Source organism: Schistocerca gregaria, chromosome 1, assembly GCF_023897955.1.
Source record: "Schistocerca gregaria isolate iqSchGreg1 chromosome 1, iqSchGreg1.2, whole genome shotgun sequence".
NCBI lineage: Eukaryota > Metazoa > Arthropoda > Insecta > Orthoptera > Acrididae > Schistocerca > Schistocerca gregaria.
This window is the reverse complement of record NC_064920.1, coordinates 741246261-741261187: the sequence shown is the minus strand read 5'-3', so window position 1 is coordinate 741261187 and position 14927 is coordinate 741246261.

The following is a 14927-nucleotide window of genomic DNA, read 5'->3' as shown; positions in this document are numbered from 1 at the left end:
CTGCACAACATGTCAAATCGGGTGACCCATCCATTTATTTACAGCACCCCACCACTACAAATTTGTTCGGTCTACAGATGATGTTATCCATTGTGTAGGAAAGACTGACCAAAAATGGTTAAAATGGCTCTGAGCACTATGGGACTTAACAGCTGAGGTCATCAGTCCCATAGAACTTAGAACGACTTAAGCCTAACTAACCTAAGGACATCACATTATCCATGCCCGAGGGAGGATTCGAAACTGCGACCATAGCGGTCGTGCGGTTCCAGACTGAAGCGCCTAGAACCGCTCGGCCACACCGGCCGGCGAAAGACCGAAAAGATGGCTGCCTTGTGTTAAATCCGTGGGTATAGATACGTTGCAGAGTATCTAAGTATGAACAGTGTGCATGTAAAAGTCTTCGAACAGTGGGTCTGTATGGTGTCCGCGAAAATTAATGTATTGCCATTAAGTTTGAGAGAAATACATGTTGAATTCTGTGCTTACAAGAGGGCTTTATTTTCTATATTCTTTACAGGTGTTAAGAAAAAAGAAAGAACCTATTGATGTAATGTATCCTGTGCATGACTACTGAATAAAAATGTATATAACCATGTATGTGTTTTTACTTCTTATCTCTCATTATACTGCAAGTACTAAAGCTATTTCCATCAGTGTTTTTACTGAAAACATCCAACAGCAGAAAATAATGTCATTTGAGTAAATTCTCTGTAGAAGCCCATTGCATGACAGAACCTGGTATAATCGGTACCATGGTAGGGCGTAGTGTTCATTATTTTCTATAAAAACCCACGTAGTAGGTATCATGGCAAGGTGAGTGAAGCATCAAACTGTGACGTTATGCAAGAAGACCTGAAGAAGAATGGCATACTCCTTCCCAACAACATACATGCAATAATAGTAGGTCCGTCCAATTGCGGGACCACAAATGTTCTCATGTTAGGGCTCACACATCCGGATGAAGCCCACTTTGAACATATATGTTCAAACTTCCCCTTAGCAAAACTAATGAATTACTGTGCAGATAAACCTCTTACGTTATTTGATTTTCAAACAGCTGAGTAGAACTGAACGTACTCAGACATTTCGCTCTTTACCTATTCTGATCAACACTAAACTGACACACAATATTTTTAGCGCAACGCAATCTGACTTTGAAAAATCCCTACAAAAGAATGGCCCTGAAAACAATAACCTGTACTTTTCATAAATCACTTACCTCACAAAAATCTTCGTTACTCGAACTACTGCAATACAGCGAGCGCCACTACTGCCAGCTAAATAATAGATTCAAACTACTGAAGGCACTAACTACTGATAGGCATAGTTAGCAAATGAAAGATTTTGATAGAGAACAAACAATGTATTTACCTTAATAATGTTCAAAGGACATCATATTATGTATCAGTTCATGATATCCAATAATACACGCGTCCAGATCATCCGCTCTCAAAACTCCGCCATCTCTCTCCTCACATCCACCACTGCTGCCGGCTCATCCGACGGGAGGCCCTAGCCACACGACATTTATTTATTTTACCTCCAACTGCGCAACGCTACGCGCTGTTAACAGCCAACTGACCAACACTACAATAGCAAATTCCAACAATGCCACCCAGGCACAGACTGCACACAGCACAGCCAGTGATTTTCATACAGAGCGCTACGTGGCGGTGGCGTTACCAATATAAGAACCTAAACAGCCTACCTACAATGTGTATTTGCAAAAACTTTCCAGGGGTTGTTGGTACCCTGTTGGGGTACCATATGTCAAGAGCTTGTGACGCCCAAGGTGCAATATCGGACTGCCTTTGTGGAAGGTATCTTCATTCCAATCCATAAACCTCGCGGAGGATCACATATTACAGGCAGCAGACCATCTTCACATGTCTACTGGCAGCTCGAATTATGCGCATGACGTCTCGCGTCCTGTCAATGATTGAGGCATCGATCGGTGGGACGCATAGTATCTGCGCCATACAATGTTGCTACAGAAACCTGATTGCCCTCGCTAAGGTGCGTTGTGCACCCGGAGTGTTGCCTACAAAAGAGTTTGAGCAAGCACTTTATTGCGTACATCAAATGTACTTAACTGTTGTACTTCAGAATATGCATTACCCAGGTGCTGCGTTCACAGTGGTGGTATTCCGTCTATTACATGGCACTACATATAAAGTGCTTGTCAATGGTAGACTGTCGAACACTTTGCAGAATCGCCACTCTGTTAGACAGCGATGGCCGTAATCGACGACACTTTATGGTTTAACATTAGAAACTTTATTCTGCAGTCTGCGACACCGCCTCGCGGGATTGCGTCTTGGTGGCATCGTTTTTAGCTGCTCTGTGTATGCAGATGATCTGATGTTAACTCCTCGTGACGAACATTTTGTCCGCCGAGCCGTGGATTGGTCAGTCACTTATGATTAAGCTCGGGGAGAAATATAATTGTACATAAATCGGTGGCCTTGAATACTGGCACTGAGATGACAGCTGCAAGTGTCGCCCCCCACAGACTGTGCCATAAAATCTGATGTTTTGATATCGCCTTCACAGACGACATCTCATGCACGACGACCCTTAATCATCAGAGCCTCTTGCAACATATTCATGCTACTCTGTTGGATCGTCGTCTCTGCGCTTAGGACCTCTTTCAGCAGCCCAGATTTATTAATGTTGATCACGCATCACGAATTCCGAACGTAGCGCAAAGGCTACCAGTGTCTAAACACACAGCTCGGAGCCTCGTGGTGGCATTCGATTAATATGTCAACGCTGGAATGATATTTAAGGATCGATATGACTCCCTCACTCTTCCTAAAGAAAGAAGCGGTCTTGGCCTTGTCAATATTCACGATAGAGCAGCGTCTCGATATGTTGGTATGCATCTCAAGCGTTGGCAGCGATGCTCAGGGCCGCCTACTGAGATACCAGTGCCGTATCCTACTTTGGGAGGTTTTATGTAGAGTGTAGCTACCTAATGGACTTTCTCCCTGTCTCTCAGTTACCAATGGCCAGTGACATTATCGCACCCTACTTAACTACCGGTCACCTAATGTAGTCGAAGTGACATATCCTACCGTGCATTCGAAGGTAGTATGGCGTACTGTCAAAGCCGTAATGCTAGAGTCAGATGTACGTTCTACCAGGTACATGACAGTGAACAAAGAAAAGATTACTGGAGAAAGACTCCAGAGGATACATCCTACCGATTCGCCTTGATGTGTGAAATGCAACGACCTAGATACAGAACACCAGCTACAGTGTGTGCCAGTCGAAGAGATATGGTATTTTCTTCGTCAAATTTTGGCTCTCTTTTTTACGGAAGTCGCCCACTTATGTCGGTTCCCGCACTCACTTCTACCTGGGCGCTGTTTATTAGCCGAAGAAGAAACACGATGCTGCCCCAGAAAATCAATACTGCCAAAATCCAGGTAATCATCATTGGTCATACCACTCACTACTTCCGGCTCCTTGATTTTTGTTCAGTGCTGTGCATATTTTCCAAAGTGTTGCGAACAGTCATCATGCTTTCGGTGGGTGTGGTTTTTATATCTCCTGTGAACAGACACCATACTGTCACCGTGTTTTTTAAGTGTCTGTCTACTATTATACGTGTCTGCTTTCTGTGTATTTTATTAGCATCGCCCACCCTTTGTTTTATGTTTTAATTTTCCGCCGTTTTACAGTTTAAGTCACCGTTTTATCGCCTGCTTTTATTGTTTCTTCTCTTCACATGTTTTAAAAATTCTGTAGGCTGAAGAGCAGCGTACTAAGCTGAAGCCAGCTTGCCCCTCTCGGAGGGAATCTAATTCAATAAAGGGAAAAAAAGGCACAATGCTGTCACGAGGATCAGAGGTCATGCGATTCATTATTTGTCAGTAGCTGGTGTCATAGGGCTAATGGAGTTTTGGAACTACACTCGTGGAAATTGAAATAAGAACACCGTGAATTCATTGTCCCAGGAAGGGGAAACTTTATTGACACATTCCTGGGGTCAGATACATCACATGATCACACTGACAGAACCACAGCCACATAGACACAGGCAACAGAGCATGCACAATGTCGGCACTAGTACAGTGTATATCCACCTTTCGCAGCAATGCAGGCTGCTATTACCCATGGAGACGATCGTAGAGATGCTGGATGTAGTCCTCTGGAACGGCTTGCCATGCCATTTCCACCTGGCGCCTCAGTTGGACCTGCGTTCGTGCTGGACGTGCAGACCGTGTGAGACGACGCTTCATCCAGTCCCAAACATGCTCAATGGCGGACAGATCCGGAGATCTTGCTGGCCAGGGTAGTTGACTTACACCTTCTAGAGCACGTTGGGTGGCACGGGATACATGCGGACGTGCATTGTCCTGTTGGAACAGCAAGTTCCCTTGCCGGTCTAGGAATGGTAGAACGATGGGTTCAATGACGGTTTGGATGTACCGTGCACTATTCAGTGTCCCCTCGACGATCACCAGAGGTGTACCGCCAGTGTAGGAGATCGCTCCCCACACCATGATGCCGGGTGTTGGCCCTGTGTGCCTCGGTCGTATGCAGTCCTGATTGTGGCGCTCACCTGCACGGCGCCAAACACGCATACGACCATCATTGGCACCAAGGCAGAAGCGACTCTCATCGCTGAAGACGACACGTCTCCATTCGTCCCTCCATTCACGCCTGTCGCGACACCACTGGAGGCGAGCTGCACGATGTTGGGGCGTGAGTGGAAGACGGCCTAACGGTGTGCGGGACCGTAGCCCAACTACATGGAGACGGTTGCGAATGGTCCTCGCCGATACCCCAGGAACAACAGTGTCCCTAATTTGCTGGGAAGTGGCGGTGCGGTCCCCTACGGCACTGCGTAGGATCCTACGGTCTTGGCGTGCATCCGTGCGTCGCTGCGGTCCGGTCCCAGGTCGACGGGCACGTGCACCTTCCGCCGACCACTGGCGACAACATCGATGTACTGTGGAGACCTCACGCCCCACGTGTTGAGCAATTCGGCGGTACGTCCACCCGGCCTCCCGCATGCCCACTATACGCCCTCGCTCTAAGTCCGTCAACTGCACATACGGTTCACGTCCACGCTGTCGCGGCATGCTACCAGTGTTAAAGACTGCGATGGAGCTCCGTATGCGACGGCAAACTGGCTGACACTGACGGCGGCGGTGCACAAATGCTGCGCAGCTAGCGCCATTCGACGGCCAACACCGCGGTTCCTGGTGAGTCCGCTGTGCCGTGCGTGTGATCATTGCTTGTACAGCCCTCTCGCAGTGTCCGGAGCAAGTATGGTGGGTCTGACGCACCGGTGTCAATGTGTTTTTTTTTCCATTTCTTGGAGTGTATTTAAACGATCGTCGCCGGCCGCGGTGGTCTCGCGGTTCTAGGTGCTTGGTTCGGAGCCGCACGACTGCTACGGTCGCAGGTTCGAATCCTGCCTCGGGCATGGATGTGTGTGATGTCCTTAGGTTAGTTAGGTTTAAGTAGTTCTAAGTTATAGGGGACTGATGACCACAGATGTCAAGTCCCATAGTGCTCAAAGCCATTTGAATCAAACGATCGTCACTGTTTTATTGTGAAAAACCCTAAGTACAGCCAACACTTTTAGAACTTCTTGCGGATTATCTTCCACGATACGCCCTGTAGCTGAATCATTATGGCAGAAGGTAAATCTGATACGTTTGCATGTTGAAGAGTGAACAGGTAATGGTACCTACACGTCATTACAAGAAAACATGCCGTGAAGATAGTTCGGCGACGTATGTGAAGTATTGACACTGCATGTACACTTGACAGCAAAAAAATTGGGTCACTGCTGAATGCCACCAACATAACGTAGCTCTGTTGCAGGTCCTCTAAACACCAAAACCCCTTCTGGTACAGTCGTTTGACTACACACAATGGGTACTGCAAGAGACTACTAGAGACCAAAGGTATTTATAGCAGTCAGTCTAAGCGTCAACTAATATCGTCATACAAAACATATTAGAAAACACGTTCTTAGCGATGAGACACCCCATAACACTCATAAACTAACTTTAATTACAACAATTGACATTCCAAAAGTTCTGAGAAAATGGATTATTTTAAATATATCGTACAGTAATACATAGTTAAAATTAAATACTTGAGACAATTATGGAGTTACTGTACGGTAATTGGAAAAAAGGTTTTCGCTTTCGAAAAGGTGCTAAACATCGCTCAACGGCGAATGACTCTGGAAACTGGATATTGGACGAACCAGTAAAAAACGCGATTAACGGCAACAAGCACTCTACGGAAATCGCAACATTAACAGTGAATCACCAGTAATAACATTGTTCTCGTATCACATCAACAGCTACCTGTACACAAAACTGAACTTTAGATAACATGACCAACGTCGTCGTTCTGGACCTAGATTCAAATCAAGCCGCAGGCCGCGGTGGACTAGCGGTTTTAGGCGCTCAGTCCGGAACCGCGCGACTGCTACCGTCGCAGGTTCGAATCCTGCCTCAGGCATGGATGTGTGTGATGTCGTTAGGTTAGTTAGGTTTAAGTAGTTCTTAGTTCTAGGGGACTGATGACCACAGATGTTAAGTCCCATAGTGCTCATAGCCATTTGAACCATTTTTCAAATCCAGCTCCTATAGCCATTGATAACTTTGTTTGTGCCTTATTGAGAACCGATCACTAGGCATAAAGAGACTTGAAGTATAGACGTTTGCACCAGTATTAGTTATCAATTCAGATACTGAAAATGTTTGTACTGAACTGGGAATCCTGTCATAACAGTTACCTTCCTGATAACTACCCCCAACGACGTTTAATATGGTGTCATTCACAAGGAACAAGGTATGCTCATGTTTAAAATTGAAATGCCATCATGTAGAGCTTGTGACAGGGATGCGAACCCAGCACCTAATCGGATTGTTAACGAAGTACGTAAAATCAGAAATTAAATATCAAATGTTTTCACCAATAGCGAGGTGTTGGAACCTTAATGACGATAGAACTGTTTTTGCTTGACTGGGATTCGAACCCAGCGTCTAGCGCCGTCGTTTTCTAGCCAGGAACAGACGATAAATAGCTATTGTTGGTTCAGCAGTAGCGAGATGTGCGCATGTTTAGCTAGACATCAGGCGACGAAATGTTCTGTGCTGAATGGAATTCAAACCCCGCACACGTGGTCATGAAGACACTTTAACTATCAAATTCTGTTCCAATAATAGCTAGGAGTGGCATATCTGTACTTTCAATGATGTGACTGAAAATACTCTGCTGGCTAGAAGTTGAATCCACAACATGTCGTTGGTGATCACAACGAACACAACGTCAAACCCAAAGCCGTTTTCGCCAGTAGGGTGGAGAGGAATGCTTGAACTTGAAAAGATGTAAGGAAACGTTTGATCTTGTACTATTGTGATAAAACGCTCATCATGTGGCTCTGAGTTGAAACGAACACGTTACAGCTGACAACGCACCAAGAGACGTTGAAAATGCTACTATTTTTTACCAGTAGTTCGGAGTGCACATGCTAGGGCTTGAAATGAAATAATGAATATTTTGTGCTGATCAGGATTCGAAACCAGATAAGAGCCTTTCGAGGAGGCCTAGATGAGTTTGCAATCTTGGGGAACACAGTGAAATCGAATTCGAATCCCAGTCCAGCACCACAATTTTCAGCGTCTTCGTTCACTTGTGAACTTACATGGCCATTGGTTCATTAAACGAAATACGTTTTCTAGTTTACGACGGTTTGCTGATGACAGAGTCTATGCCTTCCGGGGTTTCTCCAACTGTCACAGCTCATACGAATGCCGCTCTGCCTTAGTCGGCAGCGAAGGGATGTTATCTTTACTGAGGATATTGAACTACGGAGCTTACTGGCGTTCTGCACTTGGCGTTACTGGGGGTGAAGGAGAGCTACTTGTGTGGGTTAAAAATCTGCGCCTGACGTGAGATGTGAACCTACACCTTTTACACATCAATACAAGATTAATCCACCAGACCACAGAACGCTCTGCCAAGCACATAATTATGAATTGCAGAGTATTCGTTTTGATGTAGATGCAGATGTCAAGGGACGGGTGACAGGAAGGAGGCCGGGATCTGTGAATGGATAGAAGTGCAGAAGTGCAAAATATAAGCGTGAAATGCTTGCAAAGTATTGCTTACTTAGATGTGTACCACAGTTTGTTTTATCTTAGGGCCGAGAGATAAGGAAGCACTGTTTCAGGAGCGAAGAATAGTTTATAGGGAAGGAGAGATCAAATAATACGGTTTCATAGGTGTTGATAGGAATGATACAGAGTAAAGACAGCAGCAATTAAAAGAGAAAGTGTAGCGTCAATGGAAACCCCTAAATTTGTTTATAAAGTTTGGGGGGAATGGAATAGAAGGGCGCTCGCGGCGATAGTGTCGGAGAGAGAGAGAGAGAGAGAGAGAGAGAGAGAGAGAGAGAGAGAGAGAGAATAGAGGAAATATTAACAATGAGTAAACATAATATGAAATCGTTTGCGTATTGTGTGGAGGACGGAGGGTGTATTTATGGATGGAGGGGAAGAGAGAGCAGTATTTGAAATAACGAAAACTACTGTGACAGAGTCCATCTACGCTGATTAGTTTGTAAGTATTTAGACAGGGTGTAAATGAAATCAAAATAGAATATTTAACAAACTGTATATTCAAAAGAAACCACTTGAATTAAAAAGACAACTCAAAGAAGAACTAACCCATATTGTATCTTTTATGTTGCCACGCGATCTTCCACTACCTCCCAATGAGGAAAAATGACGAAAAAGAAGACATAACAAAACATTTTAAGGACTCTAATATTTTATCCAGAATCCTCGGTACGGGCTTTTGTTAAAGTTTCGAGAACATACCTTCACCGAAGAGTCAAGCAATATATCGCTCCCTCCTACGTATGTCTCCCGAAGAGACCATGAGGATAAAATCAGAGAGATTAGAGCCCACACAGAAGCATACCGACAATCCTTCTTTCCAAGTACAATACGAGACTGGAACAGAAGGGAGAACCGATAGAGGTACTCAGGGTACCCTCCGCCACACACCGTCAGGTGGCTTGCGGAGTATGGATGTAGATGTAGATGTAGATTATTTTCTACTTGTATCATGCGTCTTGGCATAGAACGTATAAGCCGTTGTTCAAACAGTCTGAAGAAGCAACTTCCTCCCAGGCTTCCAGGACGCAGTCCCGAAGAGCGTTCGCAATAGTTGGTTGGTTTCGTGGCCAGTTCTCTGTTAATATTCTGGCGACCCCAGCCCACATGTTTTCCATGAAGCTCATATCAGCCGCCCGTGGCGGCCAGTCCATGACGTTGACGCTAATCGTGGAGAGCCGCTTCTGAACAAATGCAGACTTGTGAATGGGAGAAGTATGACGTCCCCTTCTGCGTACAGCATTCTCACTGACGGAAGCATCACATTTTCCAATACGTGGGCATACTGCACGCTGTCCAGTTCCTTCTATCCTGTGAAGAATTCCCGACCCTCTCGCAGAAATCCATCCCCAGCAGGTAACAGATAACCGGCCACTTCTTCTCGTCGTGGTTACATATTCGCGTCGATGGCGAGTCCCTTGCGGCCTGTAAACGATTCGTGGACCGTCTTTACGGTGGAAAACACCTTCTTATCAGTGAAAATAACGTTGTACCACGACGCTCTCAGATGGAGCTCCGCAAATGCTAGCCGGTATAAAACGTTGCCTTCGCTGAGCTCTTGTTTCATGGCGGATAGTCGTGCATGCAGTCCATCGTCCCACAGCCTTCGGCGAATCGTGTCTCTGGAGCCGGGAAGTTGGTCTTCCGCTGAAACTGCTTCGCGTTCAGAAAGGGATTTTCTCTGCTCCTAGACACTAGCTCCCTGTCTTCCTGCTGTGAGCTCACTTTATTCCTGCCTGAGCCAAGAGCCCTATTGGTGGTGCCTCTTTCAAGGCAGACCCTCCACCATCTCGTTGCAGTGGTAAGTGGTACGCCATACCGTCTGCCAGCCTCCTTCTTCAATGAGAGCGACGACTCTATCTCGAATAGACCTCTCTCAGTAAGCCATTACGGCAGACAGCCTGATGTGTATGTCTGCTTGCCGCTCTTATACTGATGCCAGGAGAGGAGGTAAACATATTAATGTCAAACGGAGCGGCAGAGGCATGGGGCACAGCCGTGCTGGCTCGTCCCGGGCTGTTGGCCCACCAGCGCCACCGCCAGCTCGCCCACTTCGTTTCGCCTCGGCCAGACTGGCTGGCCCGTAGCTCGCAAGCCACGATCAGCCCTTGAAGGATCAATTGTTACACCTAACCTACCCCAGTCTGTAGTGTAAACTAACGCAGCTACAGTTATTATGCTATAACATGTGCAGGCACACCTACAGTTGATGATTCATTCAAATATTTGACGAACAATACATTCAAAAATACATTCATTTTAAACATAGCTACCACAAAATATTTCACCTACCTAGCAATAGCATGACGCAGGAAACTACACTTTCTTGTGAGCGCTCTGCTTTAGATGTAGCCTTAAGAAAACGTGTATTCAACCACGACAACTAAGCGGAATGTGAAAGTAAACAGGTTTGGCGGCAGCTTTTCCAAATAATAGTAGATACGTAGTATACAATACACGTTTTGTGCACTTATAACATGTACTCAGAGTCTCTGAAACCATACGTGCTGCACGACAGAAATTATTTCCTGCTGAGGCACTTCATTTATATCTCAATGATACACGACTACTAGAGAACATTGCTCTTTAAGGCAGTCAATCCACTTGTAAATTAACACCATGGTATCGTAGATATTAGACAACACGTTACTAGGGATGAGAAAGGCCTTAAGGTTTGCAACTAAACATGCTACTCCTAGCTACTGCTGAATAAGAATGTGATTATTAACTTGTCTTCATAACCATGTGTGCGGTATTCGACTCTCAGTCAGCATTGACGTTTTCTTAACCTTATTTCTAGTTAAACGTGCGCACGTCTCGGTAATGGTGGACCAACAATGGACATTTCTCGTGTGTTGCTGGTTAGACAACAACGGCGGTAGGCACCGGGTTCGAATCCCAGTCAGACGATACAACTTCAGTCGTTATTTAAGGTTCCAACCTCACTACTGGCGACAAACTGTGATATCTACATTCTGATTTTACGTACTTATTCAACAATCCGATTAGGTACTGGGTTCGCATCCTTGTCACCAGCATTACATGATGGCATTTCAATTTTATACATGTGCATCCTTTGTTCCTTGACAATACAACAATATACATCTTTCGAGATTAATTACCAATAAGGTAACTGTCATGTTAGGCTTCCTGGCTTCGTACAAACATTATCGTCATTTACGTTGAAATTGATAACTGATAGTGGTGCAAACGTCAATATTTGACATCTCTTTCTGCCTAGTGATGGAGTCTCGATAAGGCACAAAGCTTTGCTTGGTTAACAATGGCTTTACGTTCTGGATTTGCATCTGGATCCAGAACGAAGACGATGGTCATGTCATTTAAAGTACAACTTTGTGTACAAGTAAGTGTTGATGAGTAATGTGAAAAATGATATTACTTGTAATTCGCTGTTAATGTTGGGATTTCCGTAGAGCGCTTGCCGCCTTTAATAGCATTTTCTTTTAACTGCTTAGTATTACAATAAGTTGATGTGAAACCACTCTGCGTTGAACATTGAACGACGTTCAGCATGTGTTGGGTAAACCTTTTAGACAACAAGAAACTTGTTTCCAATTGACATAGAACTTTATAAATCCATATCCTGTCTCAAATATTTAATTGTGCCTAAGAACTACTGAACGATTTATGTGACGAAATTAGTTGTCCCATAACGTTTGAAATGTCACTTATTCTAATTAAATTTAGTTTACAAACGTTATGAATTGTCTGATCTCTCCTATACTATCGTGGTATTACTTTACATCTGGATGGACTGTCATAAGGACCGTTGTTCTCTAGTAGTTTCTAGCAGTACCCATTGTGTATCTTACGACGACTGTATTGTGGAGGGTTACGACGATGTGCATCACAGATATCCTATGTTGATTGCATACATTCAGATGCAGCCTACACGTTGCAATTCAGGCATGACCCACTTTTTTTTGCTGTCGAGCGTACGTGTTCCAGCAGTCTTATTTTGTTTACTTTTTTTTCACGTAAGAAATATTTATGGTTCATATGGCTCTGAGCACTATGGGACGTAACGTCTGTGGTCATCAGTCCTCTAGAACTTAGAACTACTTAAACCTAACTAACCTAAGGACATCACACACATCCACGCCCAAGGCAGTATTCGAACCTGCGACCGTATCAGTCATGCGGTTCCGGACTGAGCGCCTTAACCGCGAGACCACCGCGGCCGGCAGAAATATTTATCCCTCCTTTTAAAATCATTGCGACAGATCCATGTCATGGAAAGGCGGATTTACTTTTTTTCGATAAATAAATGAATATTCTCCTGTGGTCATTTACCCCCGCCATAAGTTCCCTTTTGGCGAAGGATACATCGTGGCCTGGCCTCGTAAAATGAACGCTGCCCACTTTGCCCCTGGGACCAGCTATTTTTCTTTTGTGTTGATTTGGGAAGAACAAACGCAACATATATATAATTGTGGGAATGCTTGAGGTTTACAGTTTACGTGAATTACCGCTCTTGCAACTCATCTTGCAGGTGTTTGTAAACTGTGAGAAAGTTTTAGTTACTGTACGGCGACGCGTCTGTGACGCGCTGCCACTGTGGTCTGTTATGCGGGTAACGAAGTGAGAGCACGGCACGGCGCTGGCTGAGGGGGCGCGTTGTAGTTGTAGGGCTCGCGTCGCTGCCGGCTGCGGGCTGCGGCTGGCCGGGCCGCGCACATTGTGACGTCGCACGGCGCGCTGTTTACACTGCGGGCTGGACCCGAGCGGAGCGCAGGCGGCGGCGGCGGCGGTGGCGGCCTCATCGCGCGGCCCCAGCTGCGCCGTATTAACCCCGCGGGCTGCAGGCCGGGCCGCGCTAGCTGGGCCGCCACGTCTCCGCACTTGCTGCGGCGCACGGCGAGCGCAAACACGCCACGGGCGGCCCGCAAAACAGCAGAGCAGCGCGCCGCGGATTACCGCCACTCGCGCCGCCGCTGAGCGCACGCGCCCCCGCCTGCCTGCCTGCTCTCCGGGCACGTGTCGCCAGCAACGAAAAATGGAGCCGAAGGCGTACGGTTGGAGTACTCAAACTCCTCAAAGCTGCTTTCATCACGTCTATAAATTACCTCACTCAACTGCTTCTGGCATTGTTTACGCATGCTTTGAACCGTAGCTTTTGACAAAGATCAAACTGTAAGAAGAAGAGCTAAACACTATAATTATTGCTCGAGATTTAACTGCAGACATCATCTTGCACAATGAGAAGCATACGGGTTTCCACGTCAACGAGGCCGGCCGGTGTGGCCGTTCGGTTCTAGGCGCTTCAGTCTGGAACCGCGTGACCGCTACGGTCGCAGGTTCGAATCCTGCTTCGGGCATGGATGTGTGTAATGTCCTTAGGTTAGTTAGGTTTAATTAGTTCTACGTTCTAGACGACTGATGACCTCAGATGTTAAGTCCCATAGTTCTCAGGGCCATTTGAACCATTTGAACCACATCTACGTCTACATATTGCTCTACGCGGCATTAGGCCAAAGGTACTTGTATCTGTTCAAGATCTCCTCTTACTGTTTGTACAATTAACTAGAAAAATTCTGTTAAAAGTATGGCACATGAACGAAATGTGAAATTTAAACACAAAGAGAATCTGCATGTTAATCCGAAACCCCGATTAAGAGTCTCCACGGGATATTATGGCCTGTTTTCGTTCCTAGCGCTGAATGAGTTCAATCGAGAGCCGACTGTGTTTGCCCCCTTTCACCTAGTCGGCGATGACAGAATCGATTTGCACACCCGGAAATCTTTCTCAAACGATTTTACACAACCTATTCGGTATATATATATATGGCAGCTTCATGACGATGTGCCCATCATTTCCTTAACGATCGCCGGTCGCTGTGGCCGAGCGGTTATAGGCGCTTCAATCCGGAACCGCGCTGCTGCAACGGTCGCAGGTTCGAATCCTGCCTCGGGCATGGATGTGTGTGTTGTCCTTAGGTTAGTTAGGTTTAAGTAGTTCTACGTCTATGGGACAGATGACCTCAGATGTTAAGTCTCATAGTCTTAGAGCCATTTAAACTATTTGAACCTTAACGATCGTAATTATTGTGATATTTGCGTGTAGGTAAGAACTGCGCGAAACTCGAACATTTGAGAAGCCCTGAATGTTAATGGAATGTAAATACATGCTATAAAAGTTTCGCTATCACAGATACATACAGATTGTATAAAAGTGTGTCAAATGATGCACCTACTGTCCATCAAAATTGAAGCAGAAGGACGACAATAACAGAAAGAAGCCGCCAATACTGTCGCAAGCCAGCACCCAGCACTATGCTATAACAGATATGTAACTTCCAGAAAACCAACTGCAGGTGAACTGGGAAAGGTTCGAAAACCGGTCCATGGATTAATAAAGGACTATTCAAATAAGTGACTGGTTGCAGTTTTATGTACTTACAAAATTCACAATATCAGCTCTGTTTAAGGCAATAACAGAGAGACAAAAGTCACACATACAAAAAATAATGCAAGAATAGCAGGACAAACAAAAAAAAAACTAAACAGATCATGCACAGCACAAGCATCACACTTGCTACAAACAGGCGTCACAATCAAAAACACCAATTCCATAACAGAATCATTAACATGACTGACATTAATCACACGAAGCAACAAAACAGCCTACTGGAAAAAGGACCAAAACACAAGATTAATACACGCATATCACACAAGGCATCAGAAAATTTTATTACAAAATTGAACACATTATAGAAGAACAGTGAAGACTGAGTACGCCAAATT